General features: G+C 36.7%; 1 protein-coding gene and 1 long non-coding RNA gene across 12 annotated transcripts in view; one reads left to right on the top strand and one right to left on the bottom strand.

Annotated features, from left to right (window-relative positions):
* psd3l (pleckstrin and Sec7 domain containing 3, like) overlaps nt 1–25,849 on the bottom strand; it is a 243,279-nt gene that overhangs the window by 145,380 nt on the left and 72,050 nt on the right. For 2 of the 11 annotated variants that reach the window (XR_012386112.1, XM_068223897.2), the window contains exon 1: nt 4,808–4,995. The exons of 8 other annotated variants lie outside the window; for them this stretch is intronic. The gene's annotated coding sequence lies outside the window, so the exon portion shown is untranslated. Of the gene's footprint in view, nt 1–4,807; nt 4,996–13,482; nt 13,564–25,849 lie in introns of those variants that run through there. One more of the 11 variants, XM_068223898.2, reaches the window with a different exon arrangement.
* LOC141376309 (uncharacterized) lies at nt 2,149–9,063 on the top strand. Its single transcript, XR_012386135.1, has 3 exons — nt 2,149–5,311; nt 5,393–5,558; nt 6,533–9,063. It is a non-coding gene; the product is annotated as an uncharacterized lncRNA (long non-coding RNA).

Raw genomic sequence — 25,849 nt, 5'->3', positions numbered from 1 at the left:
TACTTTAACCAAAAACATGTTTTTTCCTCATTTTTAAGTTGTACAGATGTACAGTTGAAGTCAGAATTATTAGCCCCCCGGTTTATTTTTTCCCAAAGTTTAACGGAGAGCAGATTTTTTTAAACATAATAGTTCTACTAACTCATTTCTAATTTCTAAGATTTATTTTATCTTTGTCATGATTACAGTACATAATATTTGACTAGATATTTTTCAAAGACACTTCTATAGAACTTAAAGTGACATTTAAAGGCTCAACTAGGTTATTTAGGTTAACTAGGCAGGTTAGGGTAATTAGGCAAGTTATTGTATAACGATGGTTTGTTCTATATACTATCAGGGAAAAAATAGCCTAAAGGGGCCAATAATTTTGCACTTAAAATGGTGTTTAAAAAAATTCAAACTGCTTTTATTCTAGCTAAAATAAAACAAATATAACAAACAAATAAGACTCCCTTGCTCTTTTAAAAATAATTTGGGAAATATTTAAAGAAGAAAAAAATTCAAAGGGGGGCTAATAATTCTGATTTCAACTGTACATGAGTACAGAGTTGTGCTTAATTAATCTTCATGAAACACTGTTATTTTACTACACTATTTCATGTACAGATATTTCCAAATATTCAGTTGAGTAAATGTGTAGAAAAAAAGAAAAAATAAGAAGAAACAATTGCAGACATGCTAGTAAAAACTCAGGCTAAATCAATCTATACAGTCTACAGCTCGGCGAAGATGTAAAACTTCACTGTAAAAAAATGCAGGGTTCCACACAATTCATTCATGTTGTCCCAACACAAATAGATTAAGTTAACTTAACACTTTTAACCGATTTATGTGAATTGAACACAAAAAAAATTAAGTTGTCCAATGAAATCTCAAGAATTGAGTGTTGTTTTATTTCATTTTAAATACAGTAAGTAGTTTGAACGAACAAAAATATTTTGTTGAGTGTACTTCAAAAATGACTAGAATGCAGGGTTCCAGATAAATCTACACCTGCTGTTTCAGTTATGCACCACAGGGAGGCAGTCAAAGCAGAAACATGACAGATCATCAAAGCATCTGTTCTCACACAACACCAGAACATCTGAGATACAATCCATTGACTATAGGAAATGTTATCTTGTTATCTTAAAATAAGTTTTATAACAAGTAATGCAAATCTACAAATTATGACAAAATTACAAATAAAAGTAAGCCAGACATAAATGGGATTGTACGAGTTATTTGTAATCACACATGGTTTAAACATTTCTACTCATGCTAGCAGAGCAAAATTGCTAGTAAAAAATATACAGAGTGATTTATTTTTTCAAAATTCTAAAATCATTTGAAGGTACATTTTTGTATCAATAAACAAATAAATAAATATGCAAATAAATAATTTAATATATATAAGAACCATAAAATCCTGCATAAATAAAACAATAAATAAATATGCATATAAATAAATAAATATTAAAAAGCCCCAAATTCTTTTATAATTATAAATAGTATATATAATATATAATAATAATATATAAATAGTGATGTTAGGGGAATAAGAAAATGCTAAACCGAAAGTAGATTTGTTCCCCACCACACTATTAATAATTTATACATTTATTTAGGGAGAAATTTGTAGACTTATATATGCATTTATTTATTTATTTGTCTATTTTTTTTATTTATTGTTTTATTAAGCAAAAATTTGTGTACATATTTCTGTACATAGGAATTTGTAGATTTATACATATACATTTATTTAACTGTGTATTTATTTATTGTTTTATTTATGCAGGAATTTGTAGATTTATATATACACATTTATTTATTTGTTTGCGTAATTATTTACTGTTTTATTTATGCAGGAATTTGTATATTGATTTATTCATTTATTTATTAGCGTATTTATTTATTTATTTATTTATTGTTTTAAGCAAGAATTTGTAAATTTATATACACATGCACGCACGCACGCACGCACGCGTACGCACACACACACACACACACACACACACACACACACACACACACACACACACACACACATACATATATATATATATATATATATATATATATATATATATATATATATATATATATATATATATATATATATATATATATATATATATATTTATTTGTTTTGCTATTTGTTTTTGAAGGTTTCATCCTCCATATTTAATTACCCCAACAAGAAAAAAAAACTCCTAATGTCACTAGTTTACACACTCAATGCATTTTTTTTCAACACATCCCATACATTTTAAAACATCAGCCTCTACCAAATGCTTGATTTGTCGGTTTATGGCAAAAGTACCGGAATTAATACATATACTATGAAAAATCTGACAATTTGAAGCGTAAGACCAAATAAAACATTTTTGAATACTAAATCATCTTTATATTATGAAGTATGCCATTTTTTTTCAGATTTTCATTTAACATGGTTTTGGTTTGTGAAAACCATAACAAGAAAAAAAGTGTATTAGCACAACAGGATAATATTTCTTTGATTTTTTTTAAAACATTATTTAAAACAGTCATTCTTTAAATGACTTTAACAGTCATTATTTAGAAAAAACTTGGTCAACCGATTGGTATAGCGGCAAAAAGGGGTTAATATTATTGTCATAATGAACAGCGACATATCAGCAGGCATATCAGACTGTAATAATATGATTATTTAAATGGTTATTCAATGCTGTAACAATGTTACTAATAAATATGTTATTGTTATTCTTTTTAATGCAACAATGACTGTGAATGCTATATAAAGTGGGATGTAAAGAAAACTAATATTAACAGTTGCTTATGATACACTCACTGGCAACTACCAAACACAACAGAGAGTTTGTCGCATCCTACTCTGGAAATCCATTAAAAACAAGAAGATTATAATAAAAATCAAAAACCAACCCACACCATTCTCTAATTAACACCGTTAGCTCATTGCAATAAGTAACCTGATTGGTTAAAAAATAATCATTTGCAAGTTATTATCTAACTGGCAGTAACAAGTTTTACATTCCGGCTTGAGACCCTAGTTACAATACTATTGTCAAACTCCAAAATCGGTTTGTTTTTTGTTTTTCTCTTTTATTTCCTGAGTAAATGTTTAGTCTTGTATATATTTACATGTATTTTTCATTTTATCAGAAAACCTTTAAGCAGTCATATGCTCATCTGGCAGTGCATGTGCTCATTATGTTACAATATCACAATTCACTTAGAGGAAATAATGGAAAAATATGAATTAAAGTCATCAATTCATACTGCAAAAATGCAAATTTAATTAGCAAAAATAATAATAATAATCTGAACATCAGAAAGTCGACACCTGTAGGTTGTGCCCTGCTCTTCCTTACTGTAAAACAAGGTTCACTGACTAAAATGGACTTATCATAATTGACTGATTAAAACAGACTAAAATTGACAATAAAAAGAGCTTGTCAAAAAAAGCAGATCAAGAAAATATGGAAAGAGGTTTATAGGTTTTTTGTGTAGGTTTGTATTTTACACTACTGTAAATATACTCAAAAATGTCTCTGTCAATGTTTTCAAACTATTATATTTGAGTTACCAAAGTCATGTGCCAATTTCACATCTGTCACATCCATAATGGAGAGGGTTCACATCCATAACCAAGCTTTTTCCTCCAGAATGCAAAAAGGTCAAGTAAAATTAAATTAAATAAAAATAAAAATCAATTATGTTTTATTGTGAGCCAACTGTTCTCCTTTAGATTAGCATTGTTTCTTTTGGATGTTCATTGTAATTCAAATTTAAAATGTTGCATACTCTCTAAAAAGTTTTTTATTATTTTTTTATAGTTTTTTATTGCTTGAGTTAAAAATATTTGGTGCTTTGTTGGGTTATTTTTTAACTTTTATTGGGGAATTTATTAATAACTCAACCAATTACTCTAAATCTTTGGTGCTTTGTTGGGTTATTTTTAACCTTAATTTGGGAATTTATTAATAACCAGTTACGTTAATATTAATATTTGGTATAAATATATCTTAATATTTGGTGCTTTGTTGGGCGATTTTTTAACCTTTATTGGGCTATTTATATTTAATAATTTTTTTTTCAAGTCAACGCAACGCAATCTCAAGGCACTTCGCAACTTTTTGATTTAGTGGCTAATGAATCTAATGAATCTAATTTCTACAATTTAGAACGATTTGCATAGAATTGTTTTTCCTACTATAGATGTAAATGCTGCTTTTCCCCAACATACTTGAGCAAATCTTCCTTTGTGTTCAACAGAAAAAAAGACATTCATAAAAGCTTAGAACCACTTGAGTGAGTAAATGGTGAGCAATTTTTTTCTTTGAACAATCTCTTTAAATTTATCCAACAAACAAATTACTGCAATATTGAGAATGTAACACTATTGTGTAATGTTACATTTCAGTACCATGTAAAAAACACTAAAATGCCATTTAAGATACTATTGACTCTGCTAAATTCTGTGTACAATGTAAACCGAGCCTCAGATAAACGTTTATGAATTACATAAAGTATTATGTTTTATGAAAAATAACGTTGGAGCGAAAGTGCACAACTGCAATAAAGAATGTAGCTTATTAAGCTGCAGTACAGATGTGGAAGACCAGCGGGGATTTATTACTAAAAAAACGCAAGCGCATTTCACTGTTTCCCCCGTTCACCCTGCACGCAAAGCGCCTCGTAGCGACAAAACGCGACCCCTTCTTTATAAAGCGTCTGAACTCTCCACACAACAGTATTGATTATAAAGGGCGCGTTGCGTCGCTATCATGCAGTGCCACCAACTTTCAGAAGTGTCTTTGTTTACCTGCAGACTTCACGTACGCGTCCAGAGCGCAAACCTCCAACTCTCACACAGCGTTTTCATTAACATTCCAACAGAGACACGCGAACTCCAAAGCCCCGTTAAAAGTATAAAGCTTGCCGATAAAAGTAAGAAAATAAAGCGCTGTTTAATGTCCGGCTCATACTAGTATCATCCCTCAGACATTTCCCACAAACCCTTGCTGCTCTCAGCCAGACCTCGGCGCACAGAGGAGGGAGAAGAGAAGCGGGAACATCCCTTTCTTCAAAACTATTCTTTCACTGACAGAAAGCAGATGACGTGTGGCGGCGCACAAACAGCTATAGAGAACTTGTGCAGAACATCCTATATAGGGGAGAGCCAAACACTTTTTGGTTGTGTTCATAGATGATTTAGGTAATCATTTACTTTAAAACGTATTTGTAAATTAACAGTTATCCATTTTCATGCACTGTAAACAAATCCTGGTAGCCTTACATTTTTGAGCTGAATTTAGTTAACCTTATGGCACTATAAGGTTATAATTAAGTTAACTGAATTAATTATACAATATAATTAAGTTAATTAATAACTAATTATATAATTGAGTTAACTGAACTTATGGCAACTTAGAGAAGATTTTTTTCTACACATTTCTAATCATAATAGTTTTAATAACTAATTTCTAATAACTGATTTATTTTATCTTTGCCATGATGACAGTAAATAATATTTGACTAGATCTTTTTCTAGACACTTCTATACAGCTTAAAGGGTCACGAAACACCAAAACACATTTTTTGAGCTGTTGACAGTCGTATATGTGTCCCACACTGCTAAAAACACTATTAGGACACCTATATTTCACTAAAAAGTGTAAATTGGTTGTTTTTGCGTTATTTCAAGCAAATTCGTACTTCCTGTTTGAAACGAATTTTTGAAGCTGCGTCATGGTCATGACATAATAGCGTGTATTCCAGCGTGCAGACTGGGTGTCTGTGCCAGAGTGAGTCTTATTACGTCTCAGAGTGTGATGCATTAATGCATGAGTAAGGCTTGGTTCAAACCAATCAGCGCGCTCTATTGTGCAACTTCATTAATATTCATTAGTGTCACCGCGTTTACGCCACAGAGACGCCACGTTTGTGTTGGCAAAACAAGCGTGAAGTGTTGCTTTTATAGTTTGCTGCCATTAAGTTTCGTTTTCATTTTCTCTCTTTGTTCGTATCGAATTAAGTTAACTATTGCACTGAGTGCAAACATAGCGTCGCATTTTGTGACCAGAATAACACACGCGGCTTTCTGACGCTACCTGCCGTGTGCATCTAAGTTTCTGGGAAATGCGGAGGGTTTTTTTTTTCTCTCATTCGCCGTGCGGTATCAAACATTGCATGAAAAATACACACTTAGAGCAGATCCTCGAATCAAATATCGCATTTGTCGCGAGGGGCATGAATGAATTCCCTGAATGAAAGAGCCAAACTGCTGTTAAAGTCCAACATTTAATAATTTGGCAAATAATTCGACTACAGATGTCCATGTAGGTTAAACGGCATCACTTTCTCCTGTGTGTTTATTTTGACTCTGAAACTCGCGCGAGCCCAAATAGACACTCCCACACCATCCCACTTTAGTTCCTCCGACACTCCCCCCTAAACAGAGCTGGACACGCCCACTTTTCTGACTTTTTCCAAAGTAGAGGTGTGAAAACACCCTGCTGAAACGAGGGGGTTTCATGGCCCTTTAAAGTGACATTTAAAGGCTTAACTAGGTTAATTAGGTTAACTAGGCTGATGAGGGTAATTAGGCAAGTCATTGTATGATGTTGGTTTGTTCTGTAGACTATTAAAAAACATATAGCTTAAAGGGGCTAATTATTTTGACCTTACAGTGGTTTTTAAAAAAATATTCTAGCCAAAATAAAACAAATAAGACTTTCTCCAGGAAAAAAAAATATTTTCAGACATACTGTGAAGATTTCCTTGCTCAGTTAAACATCATCTGAGATATATTTAAAAAAATAAAATAAAAAAGGGGGGACTAATAATTCTGACTTAAACTATATATTTTCCTATCACTCAGTTTTTTTTGTTTCCCCACCCATTTTTCCCCCACCATCACATCCTTTCCAAGTCTCTATATCTTAGGGAGAAGTGCACCTACCACGACTCACTTATATTCAGATGCGAACTGCCATCACTCCTCTGATTTGCTGTTTGTTTTCAACTCTTAAAGTGACACATTTACATTGTAATCCTTCAGCTTAATTGCTTACACTCAGCATTTAAACCCTGATTCTAAGCAGTTGACGTTTTACACAACCTTCCTAAGGTCAGACAAGAAGGTCCGTATACTGTAGAGGCGCAGCTGGCCAGACACTCCCTTCAGGGCCTCAGAAAACTCCAGCATGGTTTGGTCAGTGTCTGTGAAACTGCTGCTGTGTTTAGAGTGCAGCACAGGCCATGAGAGATACACCACTGTTTCCCATCATACAGTGTTTCTCAGCTCAGTGAGCCTCATCGCCTCTCTTCATCTCTTCCCATTTTACAGCTCATAACAATCCTTTAGTTTCAAAATGCTGTCTTTTATTTTACATAAGCTTGAGTTCAACCGAAAATAATACCAGCTTTCCTTCTGCTTTTCACTTCAACTGAGAGGTGTGGTCACTTTCGGTTTTTATAGTAGTGCACTAAAAAGAATGAAATGCTCTGGTTGTCGGTCACAGATGCCAGAATGAAGTCACTTTTTCATCATTCCAAACAACACTGCAAAAAATATCTGTTCATTAACACTTCATTAACTGATTCACAGTTGTTCATTAGTTCATTCATTTTCCTTTGGCTTAGTCCCTTTATTCAACAGGGGTCGCCACAGCTGAATGAACCACCAACTTATCCATTAAATGTTTTACGCAGCCAATGCCCTTCCAGCTGCAACCCATTACTGGGAAACACCCATACACACTCTCACACACACATACACTAGCTTACCTAATTCACCTATACCGCATGTTTTTGGACTGTGGGGAAAACCGGAGCACCCGGAAGAAACCCACGTGACATGGGGAGAACATGCAAACTTCACACAGAAATGCCATCTGACACAGCTGAGGCTCGAACTAGTGACCTTCTTGCTCTGAGGCGATCGTGCTACCCACTGCACCACCGTGCTGTCACATATATAGTTGGAATCAGAAGTTTACATATACTCTAAAAAAAAGGAACATAACCATTTGTTTAAAAATGTCTGATGGTAAATCATACAAAACGTTTACTATTTTAGGTCTGTTAGGATTACCTAAATTATTTATATTTGCTAAATGCCAGAATAATGAGAGGATTTAATTTTTTATTAATTTCTAGACAGTCAAAAGTTTACATACACTTCCTTGGGATTTTTAAGCTTTGCTTTTAAACTGTATAACTTTGGTCAGATGTTTTGGGTATCCTTCCACAAGCTTCTCGCAATAGTTTGAAGGAATTTTGGCCCATTTCTCCTGACAGAATTGGTGTAACTGAGTCAGATTTGTAGGCTGTATTGCTACAACAAATTTTTCAACAAATTCACAAATAATTATAGTTATAGATAGATAGATAGATAGATAGATAGATAGATAGATAGATAGATAGATAGATAGATAGATAGATAGATAGATAGATAGATAGATAGATAGATAGATAGATAGATAGATAGATAGATAGATAATTATATAATTATCACAAATTTTCTATAGGATTGAGGTCAGGGCTTTGTGATGGCCACTCCAAAACATTTACTCTGTAGTCTTTAGCTAATTTGTCAGTATGCTTAGGGTCATGGTCTGCTTGGAAGACCCATTTGTGGCCAAGTTTTAATGTCCTGGCTGATGTCTTGAGATGTTGCTTCAGTATTTCTACATAATCTTCTTTCTTCATGATGCCATCTATGCTGTGAAGTGGATCAGTCCCTTCTGCAGCTAAACAGCCCCACAACATGATGCAGCCACCCCCATGTTTCACAGTTGGGATGGTGTTCCTAGGCTTGTAAGCTTTCCCCTTTGTCCTCCAAATCTAACACTGGTCATTATGGCCAAACAGTTCAATCTTAGTTCCATCAGACCACAGGCGTGTCTCCAAAAATTATTCTTTTTCCCAGTGTAATTTAGCGAATTGTAATCTGTTTTTGTTGTTGTTGTTGTTGTTGTTGATTCTAGCTTGTTGATTTTCCCATGTTGTCACACAAGGAAGCAGTGTGTTTGAGGTTTTCCTTAAAACCTTGACCGCATCATCTGAGCTTTTTCAGTATGAAGGTAAATCAGTTGCGAAGCTCGAGAGCTTGCAAATGTAAATGTGAGCACTTGTGATGATAATATTTGTATGTGTATGTTGAAATGTACACTTACAGCTCTGATGTGAACAGCTGAATCCCTCGATTTGCGCACACACACAACAATCCACACACTTGTGTTTTTAATTGGAAGTTGCAGATTAATAGTTGTGTATTTGTAAAATGTCATTCACAAATACAAAATGACAGACACACGTGTGCACGGCAAATTTGATTGCATCTTTGCTCTACAACCACAGGTCGGCACTCACAACCTCTCAGATTCGTCAGTACAACTACAAATCTCCCGCGCTCTGACTTTTGCTACACATCTCCCGCGATCTCTGCAGCAGAACTCATCTGTGCACTTGCAAATGCAGATGCGCGAGCAGCGCGGGGCGGGGGAGGGGCGGGGCTGGTGTAAAGCTGTTTGATTGACTGATGCCTGACCAATGAACAATGCCAGCAGCCAACAGGACTGAGGTGCAAAAGAATCATTACCCACGATTATTTTATTATTTCTTTTCTGAAGAGATTCTTGTTAAAAATCATTAATTCTGCAGAAATGTACATACCAGTAAAAAAGCAGCAAAGCCAGTTTATTTGCTAGAGCCAGCCAATGAGATGGGGCGTTTCTGTTTGTCAGGACACAGGGCAGCTCACGTTGTTGGAGGGTAAGTTATGATTTTTAATAATTATCTATACGTTCAATACTGTTAGCTAAGCTAAGGACTGTGCTAGGTGCTTCTCTAGTTTGTTTTTTATATAAGAAACAGTTATGAGTTATGTAGGAGTTGCTTTCAATCATGTTATATGGTTCTAAAGATACGATTCATCCCACATGAAATAAGAAGTTGTAATAGTATTTATAGTAAATAATATTAGGTTTTTGAACCATACTAACTATAGTAAACTGTATTATACTGTATATATTGCAGTATCTGCAACTTTGTTAATGAATGCAACAGCACACTGTAGTATTTAAATTTTTTTAAATATTTAATTTGCATTATACGTTTTACATTACACACTATTGTTAATCTAAAGGGGATGATAAGGGGGGGGGGTGTTTTTACAAAGGGGATGCTTTTTGTAAATTTTTCCATAAAGGGGAAGCCATCCCTCCGCATCCCCCCTCAATTCGAGCTTTAAGTCAGTTTAAACAGAAAAAGGGGAAAAAATAAACAAAGGGGTTAGTAATTCAGGGGGGCTAATAATTCTGACTTCAACTGTATGTGTAAGCAAGTTTAGAAAATCAATACATCTGCAAATGAAATTCTGATTCCATGTGCTCGAGTAAATAAACTCTATGACGTAATTCTAAAAAAAATTTGGATATTGGCATTGACTTTATATATATATATATATATATATATATATATATATATATATATATATATATATATATATATATATATATATTTATATATATACTGTAAAAACATTAGAAAAAATGTGATTGAGATTGGTGTACTAGGAAAACAATTGTCTGTTAAAGCAACATCAGCAGGAATGTATTCAATATTTTACACGCATTTCTTATTCTTTAACAATAAAACTCATTTGAGATGAATTCCTGCCAATTTTAAATAAATCAAATAAACTGAAAACCAGATTAACATTATTTTCACTGTAACAACACATTGTCCCTGTCAAATTGATGAATAAAATGAAGTTGCCGATTTAACATTTCATTTTCACTGCATTTCTGCATAAAGACTGCCAATATTAAATAAAAAGCCAAACTGAAAAATAAAATGCAAACACAATTTTTACAAAGCTTGTTATTAATGTTCACGCTATAAAAGTGACACAATTAAAATTAAAATGTAAATTGAAGTTTTACTTCAATTGACACTTTTATTTCAGTTTTCATTTTTGATACATTTTTTAATGACAGCCTATGCTAATCAGTGGAAGGGGCTAAAACACACAGAAAAAATGTCCGTTATATTCAGCGTAGTTGCAGAATTATACCAGCTTTCAAATAAATTCGACAACGACGATTTCATTTTACTTCAAGTTAAAGCAATACTGGATGTACTTTTAGTAGATCAAGTAGTTACACAAATTCTTTGTGAGGTTGTACGGTGTCTCGAAGTGAAGTTTATTTCTAAACTAATTTCGAGAGGATCACGTGCTTATGATTGCTAGCGGCTGTATATGCATTATCTAATTCTCAATGCACCAATCAGACGATTAAGCTACTAGAAATACCCTGGGTTACGTACCACCGTTACCTTCGTTTTGGCGATTCCCAACTTCCATCCCTACTCCTCCTTCTCCTAGATGGGTGTCACGGTGGCCCAGTGCTTAGCACTGTTGCCTCACAGCAAGAACTTTTCTGGTTTCAGGCTTTATCAAACCAGCAGACATTTCTGTGTGGAGTTTGCACTTTCTCTCCGTGCTCACGTGGGTTTCCCCCGGGTTCCCCGGTTTCCTCCCACCGTCCAAAAAATATGCAACTTACGTTAACTGACTAATCCAAATCGGCACCATAGACATGCTCCTAGTAAGTAGTTATCTCTTAAGAGGAATCACTATCTGTTCACTAAGTACTATAGCAAGGGAGTTCTCGAGATCTACCTGAGCTCAAACTCCCCTCTCGCCTTGCAAGGGGAGGGAGCCCCAGGCTCGAGGATGTTATGAGCTTAGGCCTCTCTCCCAGGACAGCAAGCCAAAGTAGCTTATAATTAATCATCAGGTAAGTGTGTACTCTTGAAACAATTTGTTCAGACATTAGCCATGAACCGGGCCATCCTACTGTAAGTATGACATCCCATTAGAGGCGCTAAAGATGTATCTATTTTTGTATCTAAATGTATTGCATTTTCAGTTTAACATTTAATTTTAAAATTGATGCAGAAAATGCAGTGAAAATGAAATGTGTCAACTTATTTATGGAATTGACAGGAAAGTACATTTTTTAAATTTTGGCCGATATTTTGTCAACAGTTTTTATAACGAAATTGGTAATGTGGTTTTTATTAGGGGTGTCACGGTTTCGATTTTTAATCGAAATCGATCGAAATTTATGCTCAATTTCGATTATCGAATCAAAAAATAGAATCGTCGATGCTGCCACGCCCCCATGTCACATCAGCTTGGCTTGCCAAGCGGGAAAAAAACAGGCTTGTTGAAGTGCTTGTTAAACTGCAGAAGCAGGAGACCCGTCGACAGAACTTAAATCCTCTCCTCTTTCAATGAAGTCGCCGGTGTGTAGGCATTTTGAATTTCCTGTGAGTTATGTTGACAACGTTTGTGTTGTCGACAAAAAAAAAAAACACAGTTTTGCAAGCTCTGCTATGTACGTTTTACATACGGTTCGTCCGATAGACACCGGCATCGCGATCCTCCGCCCGCCCCGTTGCAAATCCGCTCGCGAAAAGTACACACTCAGGCCATGTTTACACTGTCTTTGTTTTTAAATGGCATTTTAGAACGACAACGATTTGCCATCCACAGTGGCGTGTAGCATTTCTGAGCAGCCCTCCTTCCTTACTACCTCTGAAAATGCACATCACATGACCACACAGACACAGACGCACACAGCCATGCGCTCGAGACAGCAGGTCCAGGCAGTCAGAGGACTGCTTCAATCTTTCACTCACCTGTACTTAGTCATTTTAGCGAACACCTCAGATACTGTTGGTTGGTTCCTGTTGGTTGCGCGTCTTTTTTTACCGACGCCATTATAACGACACAGATCACTGCCTATTCACGAGTCCCGCAGAAAAGTGATTGACAGGTGGTAATTATGTGTGTAACTTGCCTTTATTCATTTACTGTAGGATTTGTTTATGGGTAAAACAAAGACCATGCAGGTCAGGTAGTTTAAACGGTAGGCTACAAATAATTAATTGGTCATTAATTAATTAATTATTCATAATCGAAAATCGAATCGTGCCTTTAGAATCGAAAATCTAATCGAATGGAGGATTTGGAGGATCGTGACACCCTTAGTTTTTATTATAATTTAAATGTTTATTTGAGTTATTTATAATTGCCAGGAATTGCCTTCCAAAGTTGAGCACATGAGATTTCAATCCTTCACATTTCTTAATATATCCAAAGAGGACCGTTTCCTCCACAGAGCTCTGCAAATATCACAGCAGGATCTATATCATGGGAATATGAAACGATTTGCTCTCCCATGATACCCAAGCAGGAAGTCATTCTTCCACAACAGACAGCTCAAACAAAAGCCCACAGAGTTAATTCAATTAAACTGAAGACTCAAACACAACTACAGCACAACAGAGAGCCAGATCCACACGAGCACAGAAAACACACCATATACTGCACAAACAGCCCTGCATAAGGAAAAGGAGACTCATGAAGACATTCACCCCATCACCATCCTGAGCCATCAACAACAGAGGAGAAGCACTGACCTGAGAACCGACTAAAGTACCAAGGAACTCAAGGATAAACGGTTGTAAACTTGGTGATCAGGAGCACAGAAAGTCCTCTGCAATATCAACAGACCTGAGCGCTCCAGATAAAGACTGAAAGCACCTCCCTCCATTCGCGCAACAGAATAGTAGGTTTTCTTCATTCCCTCAGACTGAAAGTATGAAGTGAAAGCCTGCACGTGTCACCCTCCCACCCTTTCCAAACATTCTCCGACTTCCCTATTCCTGCTCCCACATTTCAACAGCACTTCATTTGACCTCAGATCCTCTCCAGGCGTCTACGGAACGCCGGAATACCAGCAGACGATGTCGCGCTAACTGATACAGTCTGTTCCTCCAGCAGTTTACCACAAGAATGCTTCTTGGTGTTTTTGGCCTGCACAAGCACATGGTCTGCATGCATATGTGTTTGCGCGCGTGTGAGCTGACCTCCACAAGGATCAGAGCAGATATTTGAGGAGGGGTGTGCGTTTGTTGTGTTTTATTGTGAGATGAGGTGGTGGCTGTAAAGCGCTCAGCCTTGGGCAGAAAGGCAGGCTGGTGAAATATGAGTCTGATGAGCAACGACTTGGACTTGCTTGAGTCAGCCAACACACACACACACACAGCATCCCTCCTCCGGTCAGATCTCACCCCGCTCAGTAGATTAGCAAGGGTGTGTGCTGATCAATTCGGTCCCAGCAGAGCAGTTCAGCTGTCAGCCTGATGAATTGAAAAACACTCACTTTGTCATTTGACCCTTTAAGCGCCAATGTACTGCAAGTGAAAATACAGAATGAACTAGTGTGACGTCATTTAGAGCAAAAACAAGTTTGCTTTGAGTTCGTTTAAGGACTTTCCGGAAAGGTTTGCTTTTGGAAAAATAAACACTATTGAACAATTATATAAATGATTCTATAATTGTTAAATCTGCCTACTTTTTAATGTTTAAAAAATCATTACCAGTTAATATCATCTTTTTGTCCATCAAGATCAGGTTTAAGTAAAAAAAAAACTAAAGAGCTGCATAATAGTAGAAACCTAAAGCTGCTCGATTAAAAAAATCTACTATGTTGTAGAGATGAAGATCTTTGCCCGGGTCCCGTCGGGTTAAGGTGGGTTCGGGCTTAATTTCTATCATTTTAGACTGGGTTGGGCCTGGCTTGGGCTTGTGCGGTAAATGAACAGTCATGTGATGCATTTCGATTAGCGCAAAAGTAATCAAATCGTTTGTTAAAACATTAAAATCCATCCCTGCAAAGGTGAAACAAATGATGACAGAGAAGTCGAAAAGAGCTAATTTTCACTGTGGTCAGGGCATCCGCTCAAAAAGAGTGGTCATTCTAGCTGCCAAGTAGAGCTGCACAATTAATCGTTAAAAGATCGAGATCTCGAATCGACCCCCAAGACGATCTTAATCCACCATTTCAACGATTCTGCCAATCATATTTTCAAGTTTAGAAGAGAAGAAAAGGCGGCTGCGCGAGTCTTTTCATTGTTTCACACACGTTGCTCAGTGACATTGACACCTCCAAATGATGTTGAATGAGTCACATATTGTCTTTATAAGGTATTATTCACCTAAAAATGTCATTTTTGTCTTAATATAATGATGTTTTCGTGATCGGTAAATCGCACGTGACGTAAGCTGCTGACCGTGAGCTGTTAACACAGAGAGAGGGCGCGCGCGCGCTCTAATTAATAATAGACGCGCGCGCGTCTACTTTAGTGAACAGAACCTGCATATGTTGCGAGTGACAGGTAATACAGTTGTAAATAATATTCAGTTTGTGGCACATAGTGATCGTTTGAGAGCTGTGCATGAAGTATGAACAGCACTTAGCAGTCAAAATGAAACTGAAAGTGTGCACTTCATTTAAATGATCATATCGCATTTTAGAGTTATGATTACGACAAGCATTTGATATGTTTTTTCTTTCATAGCGAACCCACAGTTGTGCATGAAAATAAATGTTTACAATGTCAGTATAACTACTCTAACCTATATATTGTTGAATATAATCTGATAATGGCAAATGTCTGATTTTACCAGTGAATAAAATTGATATGACAGATTGCAAGCATATATCTCAAACATAATAATTCATAATCTAAATTATCATAAGAATAGATTAACATAGAATAGAATTATTTATAGAAACCAGTATACCCACACATAATATTTTTATCGAGGTTGTGCCATATGTTTGCTTTTACCATACCTTTATTTTACATCTACAGAATCGTGAGAAAATCGTGATCTGTATTTTAAGCAAAATAAATCGCGATTCTGGGGCGAGGCAGTGGCGCAGTGGGTAGCACGTTCGCCTCACAGCAAGAAGGTCGCTGGTTCGAACCTTGGCTCAGTTGGCGTTTCTGTGTGGAGTTTGCATGTTCTCCCTGCCTTCGCGTGGGTTTCCTGAATTGGGTAGGCTAAATTGTCCGTAGTGAGAGTGTGTGTGAATGTGTGTGTGGATGTTTCCCAGAGATCGGTTGCATCTGGAAGGGCATCCCCGGGGTTAAAACTTGCTGGATAAGTTGGCGGTTCATTCCGCTGTGACGACCCTGGATTAATAAAGGGACTAAGCTGACAAGAAAATGAATGAAATTGTGATTCTCATTTTAGCCAGAATCGTGCATCTCTACCGCCAAGGAATTTCGGCAGTCACTCATACACTGCGTATGGTAGAATGCTAAACAGCAATTTACAGCAAGCTGACAGGGAAGATGACGACGTCACTTGCTACATTGAAACCGCTGTCATGGAAAATGAAATGGATGTTCTTGGTTGGTGATAGATGAACAAACAATCCTACCCGGAACTTGCTAAATTATCCAGAACAGTATGCATCCCGGCCAGTAGCAGCAGCAGTGAAAGGGTGTTCAGTGCTGCTTAGTGAGCACAGAACTGCGCTAGATCCATTTACAGTGGATTCAATAATGTTCCCCCCACAAAAACAAGATTTTTCATATTATAACTAAATATTAATTAAACCATAAATGCATTTGAAGATCAGACGGAATATGAAAGAGCAATATTATTGAGAACGTTCACTTGAGAAGTGAGAAGTACAATTCAAAGTCAAAAAGTCAAAGTCAGCTTTATTGTCAATTCAACCACATGTACAGGACATATAGAGAATCGAAATTATGTTACCCTCAGACCCTAGGTGCCTAACATATAATGTTAATACGAAAAGTAGAGTTTTAAGAAGGAATTTACCATAAATACAATTATACATCAAATGTAATCTAAATATATACCTAAAATTTAGTCTAAATATATACATAAAAATGTAATTAACCTAAATATATACCCAAGATTTAGTCTAAATATATACATAAAATGTTATCTAAATATATACATAAAATATGATCTAAATATATACATAAAATGTAATCTAAAGACTAAAAAAGAAAGAATAAAAATTTGTAATCAATACAATACAATACAATACATTGACATTAAGGGCATATGGCAATGAGTGCCCTTAATGTCATTGTAATGTCAATTCTGAAGTTGATATGATAATTGACTGGGAGCCAGTGCAGATTCTAAAAAAACTTGGGGTCTTCTCAAAATGCTTTTTAAGTATTCTAGAACAATACTATGCAGTAAGTTCTGGGTGGTTGCTATAGACCATTTTAATTTGGTCATGTCATTGGCTCATGAACATTTCCTGCTTGTTATCAAACTATTTCATAACTGTGATAAGAGGCAATCCAATCATAAATTAATGTTAAAACAGCTATCATAACATTGTTTATCAATATGTGGCTCTTTTTGGATTCTCAGAAGCTATAGAAACTAAAAATGTAATACAGGAAATACGTTGGGACCATTGTTTTTGTTTACATCCATCAAAATGGTCTATAATGTAGTGGGGAACTGCAGGGGCTTAAGCTAAAATGCAGTAAGTAATGCTATTGTATAAGTACAGTCCCAGTAAAGAAAAATGAGTGTATCCGATCTTAGATTTCTGTGCAAATTCAACAGAGGTCATTTCCCTAAAAGCAACACATGTGTGCATCAGCTGATTTCAAGATCAAGCACAATAGAAAGCATTGACGTCATTACTGGTGAGACCATGAGAGAGTTCATTTTGGGAGGAGTAAAATTTACATGCGGCTTCAACAACAAAAATGCATTTACATTTGTCCAGCTGCAGCTGAAACAGTGGTGAAAAGAGTACTGAAATAGCATACTCAAGTAAAAGTACTACTACCTACCAAAAATGTTGTGTAAGTAAAGCTTGTTTGACAATAGTATGAGTAAAATATTGTGAGTATTAGTGAATATTGAGTATTACAATGTGAATATGCTGTGAAAAGTTGACGTGTTTATTTGCGAGGCAAAATCTGTCTAACCTAATAAGCAAATATTTAGCTGTGCCGGTATGTTAATGTCAGGTTAAAGACTTTAAACTAGGGCTGGGGGATATTGCAAAAAACATTTGAGAAATGAAGAGAAATTACAGACAGCTTCTCTTGTTTACTTGTTTATGTCACTTAATTTTTTGATCTTCCACTCTGAATGATTACTGAACAGTCAATATGAGCGATCGCTAAAGCAGATGGCTGACGTGATTCTACATGCTGAAGTCAACTTGCTTCGACATGAACCCAAAGAGAGTTGATGTATGGAACGCACTAAACAAACTGAAGCTCAACAACAACCTGATGGCTGCCCGATGGCTTGGAGAATCCCAGCCTCTTAGTTGATGCATGTGACAATTTAGCATCTTCTTAAACACTTTTTGATGCTTCAGACTGTTTGCATTCATAAATTATCCATGTCTTGGAGACGGTCTGTCTGATGTGATTATTCTATGCACAATTTGAATGGATGGAGATCATGGGACTGATTATTCAACTTATGCCTAGTTCACACTAGAGGATTTTAAGCCTGATTTGAGCCCGATTTGGAAGTTAACGAGCTCGCCGACAGATCGGGCTGTGATCGGGAAGAAATCTGCGGGTGCTCGGCGCTCGCCGCTCTTTATGTGTGAACTACTGAGCAACGCATCAACGAGGCTCGCTGACGCGTCGCCGACACCTCGCAGACGGAAATCCAAAATTCAGCATGCTAAATATTCCAGAGCAGTCGGCCGACTCAACCCCACGTGTGGTCAGATGTAGTGACGAGCTACAGCCAATGAGAGAGCATATCAGCATGAGCTGAATGCCGGTGTGTTCAGGAGCTCAGCAGAAACATCTGTGATTGGTCAGAATGGGCATCGGTGCACTTGCTTCATTCTGCGTTAGCACAGACATGAGAGTAGGATATATTAACAGTGGAACTAGAATTCTGTAACTATTAGAATTACCATACTGCTTATTCTGACCGTTCTCATATAAAACGCCAAACTGTTACATCATATTTACATTCAAAGCTATTATTGAGATATTAAAATTAAGCTTTGAATGTCTGGCATCATATTTAATGACACCATTACCCTAAAAATATAATATTTTTTTGGTAATACAGCCTATAAATATGTAGTTAAGATACTAAAACACTTAAAGGTCTTGGCTTTCATTTTCACTTTCAAACAGGAGCTATTTTACAGCACAGAATATGCTGTTTTGAAAGATATCTGAAGTAAATTGATGTTTTTGCCATCAGAAAGTTTTGTTTATGTTAGCAGGAAGTTGCCAGGCAAGAAAATGCACACATATTTAAAGTCACAGCGAAAAGTATCAGACATGCATGCAGTCATTTTGACCAATATGGTAATTTAAGGCAGAAATGCTCAGTTCTTTACTGTTTTGTAATAAAAAAAAAATAACAATGTCAGAAAGAAATACACTGATAGTTAGAAAACGGCAGGGTGTTATAAATATGTTAGTTTTATTTCAAAGAGTTATAAAATTACAAAAATTAAAAACTCTCTGTGTATCTATCCACTCAAACCTTGCAGATGAGGGATTAATCCGCTGATAAATCAGCTGATTTGACGATGTTTTTAAATGCTTTCTCCAAAGCTTGAAACGCTGTCAGTGATGTCATCAGCACACAAGCAGCCAATAGTGTTCAGCTTTTTTCTGACGACTCCTCCCTCAAAATTTCATTGGCTGTGGTTTGGTAGCTTGAATGAGCTGATGGGGAATGAGATGTTGTCAGATCATGTAGTGTGTGACCCCCCTCTTGTGGATCGTTCACAGAGTGTTCCGTAGTGTGAACACCACAGAGATCAAAAGACACAAAGTCAAGTCATGTAGTGTGAACAGCACAGCGATCTGCTGATGTTTAAAATCCTGTAGTGTGAACTAGGCTTTAGCCAATCACCACAAGAGAAAAAAAGTAGTGACTGCAGTGGAGTAAAATGACTGTTACAGCACTAAAGATGTACTTAAGTTAAAGTAAAACCAGCTAGCAAAGTGCTATGCAGGTAAACCTCACTCCTCTGACCTTAAAAAGTGCTCCAGTGACTGACGCTAGAAGCAATGGCCTTTAGCCTTCTTGCTAGAGCAACCAACTCCTATGCGAAGAAACGCCGGTTCGATCCCAGCTCAGAATGGGATGGGTGCAGTAGGACCAGTGGGTTAAACATGGGGGCTCGTCCGGGATGGGAGTGTGGTTTAGAGGGGTGAGTGTAACAGGGACCAGCTAGCAAAGTGCTATGCAGGTAAACCTCACTCCTCTGACCTCAAAAGTTACTCAAGTGACAGATGCTAGAGGCCATGGCCTTTAGACTTCTTGTTAGAGGAACCGACTGTCATGCAAAAAAATCGCCGGTTTGATCCCAGCTCAGAATGGGATGGGTGCAGTAGGACCAGTGGGTTAAACATTGGGGCTAGTCCGGGATGGGAGTGAGGTTTAGGGGGGTGGGTGTAACAGGGACCAGCTAGCAAAGTGCTATGCAGGTAAACCTCACTCCTCTGACCTCAAAAGTTACTCTAGCCACAGATGCTAGAGGCCATGGCCTTTAGACTTGTTGTTAGAGGAACAGACTGCCATGCGACGAATCGCCGGTTTGATCCCAGCTCAGAATGAGATGGGTGCAGTAGGACCAGTTAGTTAAAACTTGGGGGCTCGTCCGGGATGGGAGTGAGGTTTAGGGGGCAGGGTGTAACAGGGACCAGCTAGCAAAGTGCTATGTAGGTAAACCTCACTCCTCTGACCTCAAAAGGTACTCTAGCGACAGATGCTAAATGCCATGGCCTTTAGCCTTCTTGTTAGAGCAACAGACTCAATACAAAGAATCGCCCTATTCAATCTATCTCAGCACAGGTTGCCTGCAGCAGGACTGGTGGGTTACAGAAGTAAATCATGTTTAAAATCGCAAATCACAATTTAAAAAAAGAAATAAATTAAATCTCAATTAAGAAAAATCGCAATTAAGATTTTTTTCTCCAAGTCGTGCAGCCTTACATGTTACAATCTGTTCCACTCTATTGACCTTATTCTCCACAGACGAGCGGGCGCTGCCATTTGAATCTTTTTGGCACGAGACTTCCGGTCTCATTCACTTCCATTCATTTTTAGACGTTAAAAACTGCTCGTTTCGCTGTTTGATGTTGTAAACTGATATTTCCTTGTTATATTATTCTACTTGGTCTGTATAGTCATGCAAACATTTGTTTGTAGAGCAAGTAGTTTGACCGTTTTTTGCCGTTTATTATTCCTTGTCATTTCTCCCATAGGCGACTGAAACGGAAGTTCTAAGACAATCGCAAAAACAGGCGCACTTCCGCATTTTAGAATAAGGTCAATACATGTCAAGATGAAAAACAGCACCAACTTATACCAGCACGAAAAAACTCACAGTCATCTGACAATGAAGAAAAGCAAGCCAAAGGCAAATGGGGTGAGTGGAGACATGAAAGGTCGTTAAATGAAACGGGTCTGCGTGCGGGACAGTAGGCAGACAGACGCCTGGCACACGGCCGCTGGTGCTGACTCACACCTCCAGCACTGGCAGAAACCCAGAGCAGTGCTGAGAGCCACTTCCTCTAGAACAGCTGAGAGCCTGCGACGTCCAGCAGAGACACCCTATCACAGGACAGCAGCACCTGCCACACATACTGCTTAGCTCCAAGTGTGTGACCATGTGGAAGTAAAGGGTGACACCTTTCAGAGCAGCACTGAACACTGCTTTAATCAGCATTGCTGAGAAAAATGATGTCACAAGTAGGCATGAGCCAGTATAAGATTCTGATGGTGTGATAACCTTGGATAAAAATATCAAGGTTTCGCGACATCACAGTATTGTGATTACTGTTCTAAAATATGTCCTTTTAAAATGTCTGGGTAAAAACATTACTTTTACCCAATGAACACAGTATATATTTTATTTTAAAAAACATTTTAAATATTTTGCAAAAGTAAACATGTCAGGTTAAATAATTCAAATTAATCACTCATTTCTGCTGTCTTCATTCATTTTAAAGGGGAAATGAAGCACTCAGTCAGGTTTACATTATTTTGTATATTGGATTCCACTTTAAATAAAATATATATAAAAAAACTAGATTAATGTAATTATTTAGAAGAAAACGGCATGTTTTACTATAGATTTTAGACCTAAGGCGCCACCATCTTGGAATGTCGCAGGGTCTGATGTCACAGGATTGGTTCCGTTCCCTCAGCTGAACAGAAACAGTGAAAGTAAAGGACTGAAAACGGAGACTAAACAGCCTAATTTAACCCAATGCGCGAAGTTGTGGACGTGGAGCTGGGGCAAATACAAGCATCAACTGTGTGTCTAATATAAAAATATTTATTTATTCTATTTCTCCCTTTTAACTACTGATCATTTGATGCTCTTTGGTCCACTCTCTGTATTATGCTGCCTGACTGCCTATATGGGTTTTAACCATGGTAGTAACAGACTGAACACAGAGACTTGACAGCCTATAAACCCAATACATGAAAAGATCACGATCTCGATTCGACCCTACACACGATCTTAATTCAGCTTTTCTACGATTCAGCCAATTAAATTTTCAAGGTCAAGAGAGAAGCTTAAAAACGGTCGCACGAGTCTTCACAGGAACATGAACACCTTCAAATGGCATTAAAAGTGTCACATACTGTAATTATAAGGTATAATTCACCCAGAAATGCCATTTCTGTCTTCATGTAATGATGTATTCGTGGCCGCGAAATCATGCGTGAGCTGACCACGAGCTGTTTGTTTACTACCGAGAATGCACACTATTTTATATCAGTAAACAGAACCTGCATAGGTTGTGAATAACAGGTAATACATTTGTAAATAACGTTCAGTTTGTTGCAGAGAGCGATCGTTTGACAGCCACGCTGAAAGAATGATTTGCATGTCTGTGTGTTTTATCACAGTGACGGCAGCCATGAGCCGCACTCATGAAAATGAAACTGGCGCACATTATCTAAATGATCATATCACATTTTACAGTTATGATTACGACAAGCATTAAGTGATACGTTTTTTTCTGTCATAGTGAACACATGGTGTTGTGCATGAAAATAAATGTTTAACAGTGTCAGTGTAACTACTCTGGCTTATATAATGTTGAATATCATGCAAGGAGGAATCTGATAATGACAAATGTCTCAATTTACCAGTGAAAACAAATGATAAATAATGTTATCAATGACAAAAGACAAGCACATGACTCAAACATAATAATTCAACTTTATAATTATGAATAGTTGTATCCAGCCATCATTTTACTGTGAACTAACAAACAGGACATATTGAAAGTCTGTTCAAGTCCACCATAATGACTATACAAAATTTAGCATTTTAAGCAACAGTAGACCTACAAATAAGCCTAATATTGTTATTGTTGTTTTACCATTTTGTCACCTTAGAATTTTAAGGGTCTATCTGATAATTTGTCAAAATTTAGTTATTAACATATTCATAAATTTTATTCCGCATGGGAGTCGGTTGCTCTACCAAGAAGGCTAAAGACCATGGTCTCTAGCGTGCTTATGTGTGTGTGCGGCCCGCACACAAAGTCAGAAGCATGCGGCCAGTCAGCATTCGGTCTCATTCACACACTGAGACGAGCAGAGGAGCGCAGACATCTAAAGTCATCTTAACGTGAGTGCTTTAACGGTGAAATAGGTGTCAAAACGCGGTGTTTAGTGATTATTCAATTTAACCCTCATTTGTGTAATAAACGAGTTGAGGATCAAAAGACACGTAAAAGAAAAACCATTAAAGTGACCGTGCAAAATATTCCTGCTGCCGCCTGTTTTTATCATTAATCAAACAAAACGAGAAAATCCCTCTCTGCTCTTGACTGAAGAATTTTTGTAGCTAAAATGTTTTTCTTAGGGTGAAGATGCTTAAAGCACAGTTTGTTTCATATTTTTATGTGTGTAAATGCTCTGCTGGTAAACCTCACTCCTCTGACCTCTTCAGCTGCTCTAGCGATAGACACTAGAGGCCATGGTCTTTAGCCTCCTTGGTAAAGCAAACAACTCCCATGCGGAAGGTCGCCAATTCGATACCAGCTCGGAGTGGGTTGGGTGGCGTAGGATCGGCAGGGTTACATTATTAAATGACAACTTATTTACATTATGGGATGTTTTAAGTTGTTTACATTTAGACTTTAAAAAAAATGTTACACACATACTGTTTGTTATATGGAATGCAAAAACTTTGAAGCTCAATATCTCAAAATCATTCAGAACGCAGATACAACCTTATAATTCCAAGGTGACGATCTGTTTGAGAATAAACAATAATAATAGGCTAATCATATTAACCTTTAATTTACATCTAAAAAATCGTGAGAAAATTGTGATCTTGATTTTAAGCAAAAAAAAATCGTGATTCACATTTTAGCCAGAATCGTGCATCGAATTATGTAGCTCTGGCTACAGAATTCGCGATCTCCAGTAACGTATATAGGGCTACGTTTTCAGAATGAGCCTATATTGGCAAATGGTGAGGAAATAGTCATTTATGAGTGATCTATCCCTTTAAATATGTTTTTTGTTTAAACGTTTTTTCATTGTAGAAACAAGACTTGAAATTTAGCATGAAAATACACTTTTTTACATTTTAATTCCTTTATGTTTTTGGCATTTGAAACATATATCTGGGATGTCAGGGTTAAATTTGTTTAGTTTTTCAGGTGTGATATAGGTGCACATTGCCCAGTTATATTGGATCATTTTAAATCTAGTATTAATTGACAAGTTCTGGGCTTTAACACATATTTGGCTCCATTCTGAATCTGTCAGTAGGGCTGCTCGATTTTGGGAAAAATCATAATCACCATTATTTTGGTCATAATTGTAATCACGATTATTCAAAATGATTATCAGTTGTTGAAGTCAAAATTATTAGCGCTCCTGAGAATTTTTTTTTTATAAATATTTCCCAAATGATGTTTAACAGAGCAAGGAATTTTAACAGTATTTCCTCTAATATTTTTTTCTTCTAGGCTTATTTTTTTTTAGCTAAAATAAAAGCAGGTTTAAATATTTTGAAACCCATTTTCAGGTCAATATTATTAGCCCCGTTAAGCAATATAGTTTTTGATTGTCTGCAGAAGAAACTACTGTTATACAATGACTTGTCTAATTAAGCCTTTGAATTGCACTTTAATCTGAATGCTTGTATTTAAAAAAAGAGTAAAATATTATGTGCTGTCATCATAGCAAAGATAAAAAAAATCTGTTATTAGAAATGAGATATCAAAACTTTTATGTTCATAAATAAGTAAAAAAAAAAAAAAAAAAACTTCTTTCCATTAAACAGAAATTGGTCAGGAAAAGGGTTGCTAATATTCAGGGGGGCTAATAATTCTGACTTCAACTGCATATACTGTATACAGTTATTTCCCACCCTGCAAAGGAAAGAGAAATAAATACAATCAAATAAAAATATGAAACAAACTGTGCTTTAAGCATCTTCACCCTAAGAAAAACATTTTAGCTACAAAAATCCTTCAGTCAAGAGCAGAGAGGGATTTTCTCGTTTTGTTTGATTAATGATAAAAACAGGCGGCAGCAGGAATATTTTGCACGGTCACTTTAATGGTTTTTCTTTTACGTGTCTTTTGATCCTCAACTCGTTTATTACACAAATGAGGGTTAAATTGAATAATCACTAAACACCGCGTTTTGACACCTATTTCACCGTTAAAGCACTCACGTTAAGATGACTTTAGATGTCTGCGCTCCTCTGCTCGTCTCAGTGTGTGAATGAGACCGAATGCTGACTGGCCGCATGCTTCTGACTTCGTGTGCGGGCCGCACACACACATAAGCACGCGGTCTTTCACGCTTTTAAGAGCAACAAATGTGTACAGCTGGAAAGTGGGCGGTATATGATGCAATAATCGCTTATCTCGATTAATGCTTTTCCATAATCGTTTGAAGCCAAAATCAAAATCGGATTTTCAATTAATTGCACAGCCC

Source organism: Danio rerio, chromosome 10 (assembly GCF_049306965.1).
Source record: "Danio rerio strain Tuebingen ecotype United States chromosome 10, GRCz12tu, whole genome shotgun sequence".
Classification (NCBI taxonomy): Eukaryota; Metazoa; Chordata; class Actinopteri; order Cypriniformes; family Danionidae; genus Danio; species Danio rerio.
This window is presented reverse-complemented; position numbering and strand designations above follow the sequence as displayed.